The following is an 11,753-nucleotide window of genomic DNA, read 5'->3' as shown; positions in this document are numbered from 1 at the left end:
TATATATATATATATATATATATATATATATATATATATATATATATATGTTTGAACTGTGGACCCTTAACTGTAAAGACCCCTTTAGGAAAACGGTACATGGTACATGGTGGTTAGACAACCACAGCCAACTTGGCAAGAACATGCACTGTGTCCTCAAAGTGACTCGAGGTGATGATTGCTCCTCAGGTTTGGCAGAAAGGTTGAAAGCAAAAGCAGTCTTAACTGAGAATTCCCTCTGGCACAATATCAGACTTAAAAAATAGCAGAGTAGACTCAGCTACAGGCTTAGCCAGACCGAGAGTAGACTCAACCACTACAAGGCTTAGAGAAATTACAATGAGCTTTTGGGTTAGTCAAAACATAATAACAATATCAAAAGTTCAGATACGTCCTCTCTCTCTCTCTCTCTCTCTCTCTCTCTCTCTCTCTCTCTCGCTCTCGCTCTCTGTCTCTGTCTGTCTCTTTCTTTCCTTCCTCCCTCCCTCCCTTCCTCCCTCCCTTCTCTCTCTCTCTCTATCTCTCTCCCTCCTTCTTTCCCAGAAAAGAAAACAAACATCCACAGGCCACACCCTGGAGATTTGATACACTGAAGTTTCAGGATCCTCGTATTCAGTTCTGACCAGAGAACTGATTGTATCACATTGCAGTGATTCCTCCAGTGTCTGTCTTCGCCTTACATGCTATGCTTCTTGAGGGCAGGGATAGTCTCCTTCTTAACCATATCTCCAGTCTTGTAAAGGCCCTGGAGCATTATACTGACTCAATCATTGTCGGCTGATGAATCCACCGAGTATTCTAGAAAGTTAATATTCAAAGTGTCTAACAGGAAAATACGATGCAAAATAAAAATAATTCTTCTATAAAACTGTATTTCTATGAACAGCAATGAGTCCTCATACTGGTGATTTGTATGATGTACCAACAGCCACCTATCCTGTCACCAATTTTGGCCTCGGTTCCCTTTCCATCGGAAGAAAGGACTATAGGTGTCCAATACATAATCATGATGTTTCGTTTCCGCAAACCTAATTCCATGCAGTCCTTGCCCTCAAGCTAGCCACGTGGACACATCAAGCACTAGCACTGGCTCAATCTAGCCATTCGTCTTGATCTCTCTCTTGAGAATCCAAGAGCAGAAGAGAACATTCTCACCCCCAGATCCAGGCATTGCCTTATTTTATGCCCAGGGTGACTGACGTGTCGTTCAGTAGAAACCCCAATGGAGCACCACCAATATTAATTAAGGTCATTCACTGGACATATAAACAAGTGAATTCAAGGCGTTATACCTTTGAAATATTTTTAACAAATAATTTCAAAAATCATTTAGAATTTTTTTAAAGGGCCCTATGTCTCAATTTTTAGTTCACACACTATTTTAAATTTAGACCATTCACAAGTATCTGTTATTATTTTATTTGCTATACGTTTATTTAATGCTGTGCCCATCCCCAATCAAATGTGAACTTGATGAGGCAGAGACCTCTCTGACCTATACAGGGGACTTGTCCTCTATTGTATGCTCAAACTTATCACAGTGCCAGACATCTAAAATGTGTTCGACAAATATTTTGTTGAGTGTACAAATTATCTCCAGTCTATAACAATCTTAATAGTTGGATAGAATTATCTTTTCTTTTCAGAGGGGATATCTGAGTTTTAGAGAAGTGACATCTCTAAAGCAGTGAAACTGAGATATGACTTTAAATCTTGTCATTGTTTTTTATCCCTGTGTACCTTGTAATCACATTGTACCACTATATGAAAACTTGGTGAATAGTCAATGATTGCACTTTTTTATATCTCTGGCTATTTTTCCACAGTGATTAGCCATACAACCTTTTAGGAAAAGGAAGCTTACTTATTGAGAGTGCAAGACTTCAGAGAGTGGGGAGGACATTCAAGCAACAGGTAGATGGTAAAAGATAAAAATGAGAAAAATTAAAACAATTAAAACAAAAAATAGGATGCAGTCAGACTATGTAGGATGAATTACTATGGATACCTAACTGGCAGAAGGATATATGATTTCCTTACATTTATAGCCAGTTCCCTTGGTTTTTTTTTTTTGTTTGTTTGTTTGTTTTTTAGCTGAGCCATCCTGCCACCTGTTGGCAGCTCAGTGGCAGCTCAGCTCGGGCTGGACTCGAACCGCTGTTGCTCAGAGCTCAAAACTTTGAGCGAGGTCTTAACCAACTGAGCCACTCAGCTGGCCCACCAGTTCCCTTGTTTTGTAGAGCAGCCTCTCAGAAGAGAGTCTAGGCATATATTCTTCTTTTTTTTTTAAGATTTTATTGGGGAATTGGGAGATGGGAACAGCACTGGGGAATTGGGGGAAGGGGAACAGACAAGTTCCTGTCCTTTTGTTCTTCAGTCTAGTTGTGGAGGACGTTGCTTCACTGGCCCAAGTTGGCACCAACATTGTGCTCTTCCCGGGGGAGGCAGATCAGTCACAGTCTTCTGGACAGCTGCTCACGCTGGCTGCCAGCCACACATGACAGCCCACGGCAATCCACTGCAGCAGGGGCTGCAGCCCACGCCGTCGCCAGTGACTCACAGCACCTCAGCTCAGGTTGAGCTGTTGTTCAGCATCTTAGCTGTAGAGGGCAGTGTCACTGGCCCTCATATGTGGGATCTGAACCGGGGCCCTCTGGCGTCCCAAGCCACCTCTTAACCAACATGCCACTAGGCCAGCCCTAGGCATATATTCTTATAACATTTTAGTCGTAGATAAGCATGATTTTAAATAAAAGGATGTTAAATATTAGCATACATTTATATGGAGGTTTCTCAAAAACAGAATTAGGAGACATGCCTTCCATTCAAGTTTATCAAGACAAGGTGTAGCTATGCCTTGATTGGTGGAACTCTAAACTCAAATTGGGAATTTTCTCAGATGTTCACTCTGGAATACATTCCATATGCTATGTGATTTTAAAGACACCCTCTTTAATGCCTCAGTTGTTATATCAGCAAAAAAGCCAAGATATAAAGACATTTTCTGAATAAGAGCAAACCATACTATAGAAATTAGGTCTACGCTTATTAAGAACGTAAAACATCAACAAATTGAAAGCAGACTGTATATGAACCAAGTAATGTGATAATGTCAAAGAGGGGAATATTTCTGAAGAGAATAGACCAACTTTTTCTTATAACTGTATAATTTAAAGACAAGATGCCCATGATGAATTTTGGGTTTATTTACTCTCAGCAGATAGGTTGACAAATTTGCTCAAAATTATTAAGAAATGTTGGTACGTCTAGCTACAAGTTAATTACTTCACCACTTAGCCATTCTCCTGAAACACATTTAGGTTTTACGGTCTAAAATTCTATGATCTTGTGATTTGGGTTCTTGCAGTTGGTAAATTCCTTTCACGGAGTTCAAAAAGGAAATCCAATCTGGTGAACATTGAAACAAAATGCAAGGGGATGATTAATGACACGTCCATTCCCCCTCTTCTCTGCTCTAGCCAAGAACGTCAAGACCCTGATTTCATCATGGATGGTGTGGGCAGGAAGTATGGATGTGGATGCTTGCACTTGGGGAAGTAATGCTGAAAAACACGGATATCCATCACTACATGGGAGGCACAGACACATGATGGGAATACATTTAAACCCACATATCATCTCTCTGACAAGATGGGTTCTGCAGAGCTACATTGGTTCAGGAGGCAGCTTAGACATGAACAGTGAAAGAAAAAATTCTGAGGGCCTGGACACTTAAAATATCATTTATCTTTGTGGATGTGAATGTTTAGCTGTGTTGCTATAATCCAAGTGTGAGTATGTCCCTGATTGGTTAGAATTTATGGCCATGACCACAGTGAATTCTTATCAATAATGAGGTGATGTAAAGCTTTTTGCTGGGGTGGTGCCAGTCAGTGCTTACTTCACGTTTCCTCATGATTTGAATTTATTGATCCAACAGTCACTGAGGGCCCACCATGTACTGAGCATTCTTCTAAGAGCTGAAAAGTCATAGATCAATATAATATAGTGAGGAGATGTTGATGAAGAGTTTGGTTTTGGAAAAATTAATATTTAATCCTTGATAAGCATCCAAATAGAGATGCCAAGCTGGAAAGCGCCGAAAACATAGGAGGTGTTGGTTAGAGAAGGAGAGGTTTAAAGCTGAGATTCCTTTTTCTGCGAGGGGAGGGCAATTATTATTAATGGTCAGGTCTAAGCTATAACCATGGGGTTGGGTAAGATGAGCTGATGACAAGAATGAGATCATGAAAAGTTGATGGATTATTGGATAGATCCATTTGTATGAAAATCACCAACAAAGATGACAACAGTGGTTGTGAAGAGAAAATTCATTAGGCGAGTACTAAACTATTCTCTAAAGGATGGAGAAGAGACCAGGAGGTCTGTATCTGAGGTATAAAGTAGCATCCAATGTAGTTTGAGAGTGTCTTCTTCAAGTGATATGGAGTATTTTAAAGAGAAAAGTGGATGACTAGTTGGGGAAAGCCAATACAGAGCAAGGAGGACATCTACCCACCTATAAATGCACAAAGAACGTGGGAAGAAAGGTCGCCTCCAACGATAGAATTTCAGACGAAGCAATATCCTCAGGTTAAGTTTATAGGGGATTTGCTAATGGCAGACTCTGAGCTCTTGAGTGCACTTTAGAAAGGCTTGGGGAATCAGAGATGGTGTTAGATTAAGTCAGATTAGGGCAAGTACTCTCTTAAGCAGTTGAGGACCAAGTCATGAGGTGTGGTTCTACCCAAATTAGTCAATATTTTCAATGACATTCCAATCAATTTACCAGCAGTATTTTTTTCATTGATCTTGACAAAATGTTACTTATGATCCATATGAGAGAACAGTTGTCCAAGAATAGCTAAGAAAATTCTGCCAAAGGACAAGGATGTTATACTTGCCCTAACAGACATAAAGACTTACTCTTAAGCCACATTAATTAAAACAGTTTAAAACTGATCAATGGAACTACAGGCGCTGCTCAGAGACAGACTCTTGCTTATAAGGAAATTGTTGAGGCGACATTCCAGATTACTGGGGAAAACGGACTTTTCAAAAATAGAGTGAGGATTCCATATTTGAGAAAAAAAATAAATTGCAAACTTATGCCACATTAAAAATATATTCCGGGCGATTTTAAAGTTGAAGATACAAATAACTGAGAAAAACTTCAAAATAGTTTGGAAAAAAATGTGTATCAAATATGTGTGGTTATATATACATGTATTTTATTATTGGGAAGTAATTCTTAAATAAGATACAATATCTTGCTTTTTCAATAAAGTAATTCTGTTCAGTAGAGGAGTAATGGCATAATTGTCTAGTTGATGAAAACCTTGGGTCCTAGACAAAGAAATAGCTATACGCATGTGAGAAATGCAGCAAAGCATGTCTCTATCTTCTTTCAGCTACTAGGTCTATTTCATTTCACATAGCAAAGACAGCCACAAGTTGCCATTTCTAGCTGAATTGCTGAAGCGCTAGAGCAAGTGAAATTTCCTTTCACATTCTTGCAAGAGTTCGAGAGTCCTGATTTCACTGTTAGAAGCTCTTGAGTTTTCATCTCGTTGTGTATCGTCAGGATGATCTTAGGACAAGACAGAGGAAAACATGTCAAGGTCTGATCTCATGATATTATTTTAGGGCAGAAGTTCCCTGAACTGAATATCAGGATGATCGGGGGATGCTCACATGGAGAAGGGGGTTTTAGGTGTGGGACAAATGTATCTGTGATCTGTCCAACTGAAAAAGAGCAGGCAGCGATGGGGAGAGACTGGCCCTCAGACAAGGCCCGTTCCCTCTCTTGGCCTCAGCTCAGATTTCTTGCCTTACCTAACACACAAGCATATTTAAAGGAATCAAAAGCATTTGAGAAAATGCTTCTGAAAACACATTCATTGTTTGCAAAACAAGCCCCAGAAACTGGGGGAGAAACCAAGACACACGAGACCTACATTTTCCCTTAGCAGTAATCCCATAGGGAGCCCAGGCCTGAAACACATTGCCAGTGAGCATAGCATGGAATAAGAACCAGGGGAAACAAACAACCAAACAAAACCCCACACCAGTCATTTGGATAATGAATCTGGAAGGTCTGTTTAAACCCCAACTGTTTTCCAGGTTAAGAGACAGCTCTACGTCCAGTCGCCACGACACGAATAGAATCGATAGCCACTTGTCCTTATTCTAAAATTTCAAAAGTCAGTTTTCTTGACAGGTTACAAGATATATGTCTGTTAACGTTTGGAAGAACCAGGCTCCTCACCCAATAAAGCAATTCACAAGCCTCTGTGAGGGGAAGGATGCTGAGATGCCCACATCGAGGTCTAGGTCTAGATGTTTCCTTTTGAAATACCGCACTGCAAGAGACAATGGTTCCACCTGAGTGAAAGCAGATTTGCCAGTTTATAAGCCCAAACAATAATTCTTTAAAAGGCCTCATTCATCCTATTCAAACCACTGAGGTTGAAATGAAAATATCACGCCTGTGTGTTTCAGACATGTTTCTTACCTAGTCTGAACCCTCCCACCCTCTACCCCCAACAAACAACATCCACTTGGGTCAAGGGGACAATCTGTTCCCAACAGCCTGAGAAGTCTTGATTTTTTGTCATTTTGCAAACTTACATAGAAGGTGGGGGACACCAAATCCTTCGCTTTGTGAGGAAGGAGATTGTTGTGAACATTTTCTCAGGTTTTCCTCTCCTTGCATAAACTTTTAGTGTTGCACTCTTCCAGGGGGGGAGGTTGGGTGGGGGGGTTGGAGTTAAAAGGCTCCAATTCTTTATTTGTTTGGTAATTCAAGCCAGATTGCCTGCCTTCATTTGGCTTTAGTTTATTATAGGCACACTGTGTCTTGCAACACTGTTTCAAGCACCACACCTTCCCAACAGTGACTATTATTAAGTTCTTTCAAGGAAAGTCCTAGTTTATGTTTATTTTGGTTCCTCTCATTCTGCTTGCAAAGTGTCTCTGCATCCATTGCCAGTGTTTAATAAAGTCAACTGGCTGATAGATTTGTACACTGATGTTCAAAGCAATAGGGCGTATCGCCTAATTAGATACTAGGTCTGATCCCCTGTAAGGTACACTGACTTGGTAACTCCATACAGAACATGAGAAAATTGAGGATGTGAGATGTCAAGAGTCTTGTCCATGACCAATTGTCTAGTTTGAGGAAGACAAATTTAGTTTCCTTCCTGGTCCTCTTTTTTTTCTTTACTTATCCAAATCTTTCACTTCATCAAGGACAAACATGCTTCATTAACTCGTCAACCAATGTGAATCACTTCCCTTGGCTTTTTCTTTCAATTTCTCTGATCTGCTTTGGTACATTTTTTCTGTACAAATCACACAGTGACTAAGCATAGTCTGCCTTTGAGACCTTTTCAATTACTGCCTTGATGTTACACAGTAACTTTTTAAGTGCTTAATTCTGATCTACCACCTGAAGACAGGAATTATGTCTTTCTTTGTATTCATTCTATGGAGTTTTGCAAGGTGCCTGGCACATAATAGATATTCAAATGTATTTATTGCTTGATAGTCTAGTACTTTTTCTATTAATCCATGCTAGTATATAAACATTCAGAGCTCAGAATGGACCTTCAAGCTAGTGTTTCAGGGGTAAAAATAAGGCCAAAAGGAACTAAGTAGCTTTCCAAAACTACCTCTGTCATGACTAACAAAGAATCTCTACCTTCCCACTACCCACCCAATGCTTCTTCTATGATTTCTATTGCCTGTGCTGTGAATTAACCCACTAAGGGTGAAGAATACAATTCTTGCAATATTTGCATTTCTCCAGACTGTACCTTCTGTCTTATTAAATAAATATGAGCGATCAGTGGATACATCATCAAGAATGTAGCTCTGACAACACCCACCATGAAGCTAAAGAAAGTCGTCTGTGTCTAGGACAGCTCTTGGTGTCAAGATGCTGATCCCCTTGGCTGCCTGAATGCTGAGGCCACTGAGGAGCGCAACGCGGGGCTCATCAGAGACTCATGAAGCTGTGTGGCAAGGCCTTAATTCTCTTTTCAGCAGCTCTGGCCCCCAGCACTGCCATGACCAAGAGAGGCAAGAAGACACGGAACAGTCAGAAAGAGGGAAATCAGCAGCCACTGGGCCATATGGAAATGTTTGCGGATTAGGAACTGCACCACATGTGCTCAGCTCATTCCGAGGGAGGCATTTACCCCCCTCCCCCCGCCCCCCACAGGGAAGAGGAAATCTCTTGCAGTGATTCACTTGGGAGGAGACAACCATGGCCTGAGTCAAACTCCATCACTTTCTGGAAGTGGGCAGCTGTGACCACTCAGGACAGTTAACCATAGAGCACATCCCAACTACCATTTCTTCTCATGATGCTTTGGATGAACGGGAGTCAAGAGAAGTTACCCTGGGTCAATGGAGAACGAGTTCTTTGTCCCCCCATCATGCCTGACCACCTACTATGAGCTAGGTGCTACCCACATTTATTTTATTTAACCCGTTCAACAACCCTATGAGGTCGGCATCATCCTCGTGATACAGATGAGAAACTCAAGGCTCATCAGGACAAAAATCTACATGGAAATTTGAAAGCAAGGAGTGGCAAGAGCACAATTTGAGCTCAGGTCTATCTCTCTGATTCAAAATCCATGGTCTTTCCATTCTGTTGAAGATGTGAGTATCGGTCCATGTTCAATCACAGAAGCAGAACCACTAGGTGGTATAAATAAAAATAAATAAATAAATAAATAAATAAATGTAAATATAAATATAAATATAAATATATATATATATATATATATATATATATATACACACACACATGTAAAGGAATGTGTTACAGGGAATTGACCTTGCCCGATTGTGCAGCTGATGAAATAATTTCTGCAAGGCTATCATTGTCTTTGTGTCTCATGCTGGACCTTGAAGTCCACAAGGCAGGCATTTCAGAGGGAAAAGGAATGTAAAGTGGCAGGGGTTGGGGGCCGGGGATGGAGGCAGCAGGGTCAAGCTGTTAGCCACAAGCACAGGTTAGAACCTGGGGAAAACGGGCTGAAATCTCTGTCGGTTCTCACTGCTTTTGACCTTGATGGTGTAGGTGTCTTGCAGAAAATGCTGGCAACTTTCAGCACAGAGCTAAACACACACACCTGGCTCCAGAGACAGATTAGGAAGGGGTTGAAGGATGCTGTAGCAGTTGTCAGCCCACTTCTTACATCCTGCTGACAAGGTGAGCCAGCAGGGAAGGGACGTCCTGTAATCTACAAAATGGTGCGGACTCCCTTCAAATCTTGCCCAAGAATCTCCGATGGGCGCGCATGGGCCAAAAACATTCTGGAAAAGGAATTCTGGGAAACTCAGCTTAGCCTAGCCATGTTAACACATTATAAAGCCACCATAATGGTTTTGTGGTGATGGGGTTCTGATCCTACATATCGTAAGCAGACCACACTGGAATCTAATAAACTTGACGTCCTGGTAGCCCTCCCTGGATCCTGAGTCCCTTTTCTTTGTGATACAACCTGCTTTTTTTGCGTTCCTGTGTCCCTGGCCCCTGTCTACTGCCTAGAACATCGTGTTTCAAATGTCCTATTGCTCCTCTGGTGCTGATCTGATTTCCCCTGCTACATCTCTATGTGCTCTTACCTCTTGGATGACAGCTGCTCTGGGCTGTTATTATTACTGTTGCTATTGTTCTTTTTATTGTTAGAAGGCTTTGGTTCCCACGAGGCATCTATGACCAACTTGGCGTTAGGCTGTTTGCTTTCTCTTCCCATTCCACCACATGGAGAAGCCCTACAAGGAGCAGCATGGAATGTCGCTCCCGGGGACCAATTTATACAGAGGAGTACAAATCCCACTTGTACCTCACAGAGGAACAAGTTTAAGATATGGCTTTTATAAACAGACCCTTGGATCTCAGTGAGGGGATTTGAAAAGTCAAACACGCTGGGGCCATGACTATAAAAGTAAAATTACAAGGCTCAGGAACCTTTCCAGAGACAGGCGTATTTCAAACATTGCTATCTCGTAGGTGTTATTCTTAGCAGAGCCCGGGTTCACATTGGCGTGTGTTCCGACAGTCCGCTGGGGCACGCAGACGCAGAAGCTCCATTAGGCCGCTGAGGAGATCATTGCAACACAACCCTGGGTTTTCCTTGCACCTTATCATGGCCTGTGAGCCCCTCTCCTGCCTCTCCCGAAAGGGCCCTCATTCATGTCTTTGTGGATTTGTTTATTTAATCAGGAAAATGGGATGAGGTGCTTATACTGTGCCAGGTACTGTGCTGGGTCTGGAAAATACAATGACAGATAAAAGCAGAGTCCTCACCCTCAAGGACTTCGAAATAAGACATAGAGAAGGTAATCTGACACTTAATAATGTGCTATGGATGCTGTAAGTAGTCTGGACAGGGGAGCGATGGGAAAAAGAACAGGGAGAGGGAAATTCACTGGGGTGCACAGGGGTGTAGGTTAGCCTTCCCTGAGGAGGGGAAGGATTGGACAGCCTTACTGAATCACACACATCTCATACTCCAAAGCCTTCTGATTAGGAATGTGGGCTCCTGTCCTGTGCAGTCACAGTAACACCCCAGAGCCAATTTTTCCATCAATACAGTGAGACTCAGATGATGGAGCTGGTGCAGGGGTAATGACAACGCTCGTGACCGGGGTAGAGGCGCGCTACAGAAGGACATACATCATGAAGCCTGGTGCTTACGAGACCTCCCAGTGTAGGACCTGTTGCTATGGTAATATGGAATCTTTGGTGAAACAGGCCTTGAATCCTCTTCGTCTTCATTAGGGCCACCACTACCCTTTCCAGACCCTCCTCACCTCTTACCCCATTGGTCCCACCCCCAATCCATTCTGCACGGCGTGAGTTTCACTCCTAAAGCATAAGTGGCCATTTAACTCTTGGTGTAAGAACCTTAGTGCGTTGCTTACAGAGCAGCATGCAAACTCCTCAGCGCGTATTCCTTTACTACGCAGAAAGCCCCCAACCTGCATCTCTCATTACTCCCTCTATTCTCCTTTCTCCCCTGCACAGCCCCCACACTCAAGCTATGCAAAGCACTCACCATCCCCCAGTTCAATCCCGCCTCCCGCCCTGGGGCAACCCACCTTCTCATTCCCCTTGTCTTCCTTTTGAAATCTTCCCCCGCTCTTGATGGTCCCAGTATTGGTGACATATGGAGGATGGCAGGACATGGATGCTTGACATCAAGGAAAAAACTAAGATTGCATACAGTTGGTAGTCAATACATGCGTTATGTATACAATATAAGATGAAAAAAGCCATCCTAAATTCCAGGAACCCAGAATTGCCTGGGAATCTCTTCTTCAGGGAAAACCATCATCCCCTTGCCTTTTCCACTAAGTTTTCAGGATTCTATCAAAGTGGACACTGCCTTTTTTTTCTTTCCAGAAATTTTTTCCATTGCCCAGACGCCCTTTGCCTCCCCAAAGGCCTGCCCTGCAGTGAGGAAGGTGCTGCCTGCTGCAGGATGCTGGGGCTGGGTAGCGGGTTTATTGCAGCAAAGACAAAGAGTAAATTGTTTATGTGTCTCCTCAGAAAAAGATGATGGGAGGAACAGACGAGGCGGGATGGGCCTATGTGCTTTGTGGATGGGCATCTGGACAAATGAAGGAGAAGAACCATCTTTTGTTTGAAAATTAAAATAGGGGAATAGGTCAGAGGTGCGGAGGCCCAGCCTTCCTTGTCTGAGTCTTGAAGCTCCCCCCAACCCCTCAAC

Source organism: Hipposideros armiger, unplaced genomic scaffold (genome assembly GCF_001890085.2).
Source record: "Hipposideros armiger isolate ML-2016 unplaced genomic scaffold, ASM189008v1 scaffold_78, whole genome shotgun sequence".
Taxonomy (NCBI): Eukaryota; Metazoa; Chordata; class Mammalia; order Chiroptera; family Hipposideridae; genus Hipposideros; species Hipposideros armiger.
Note: the sequence above shows the minus strand (reverse complement) of the source record.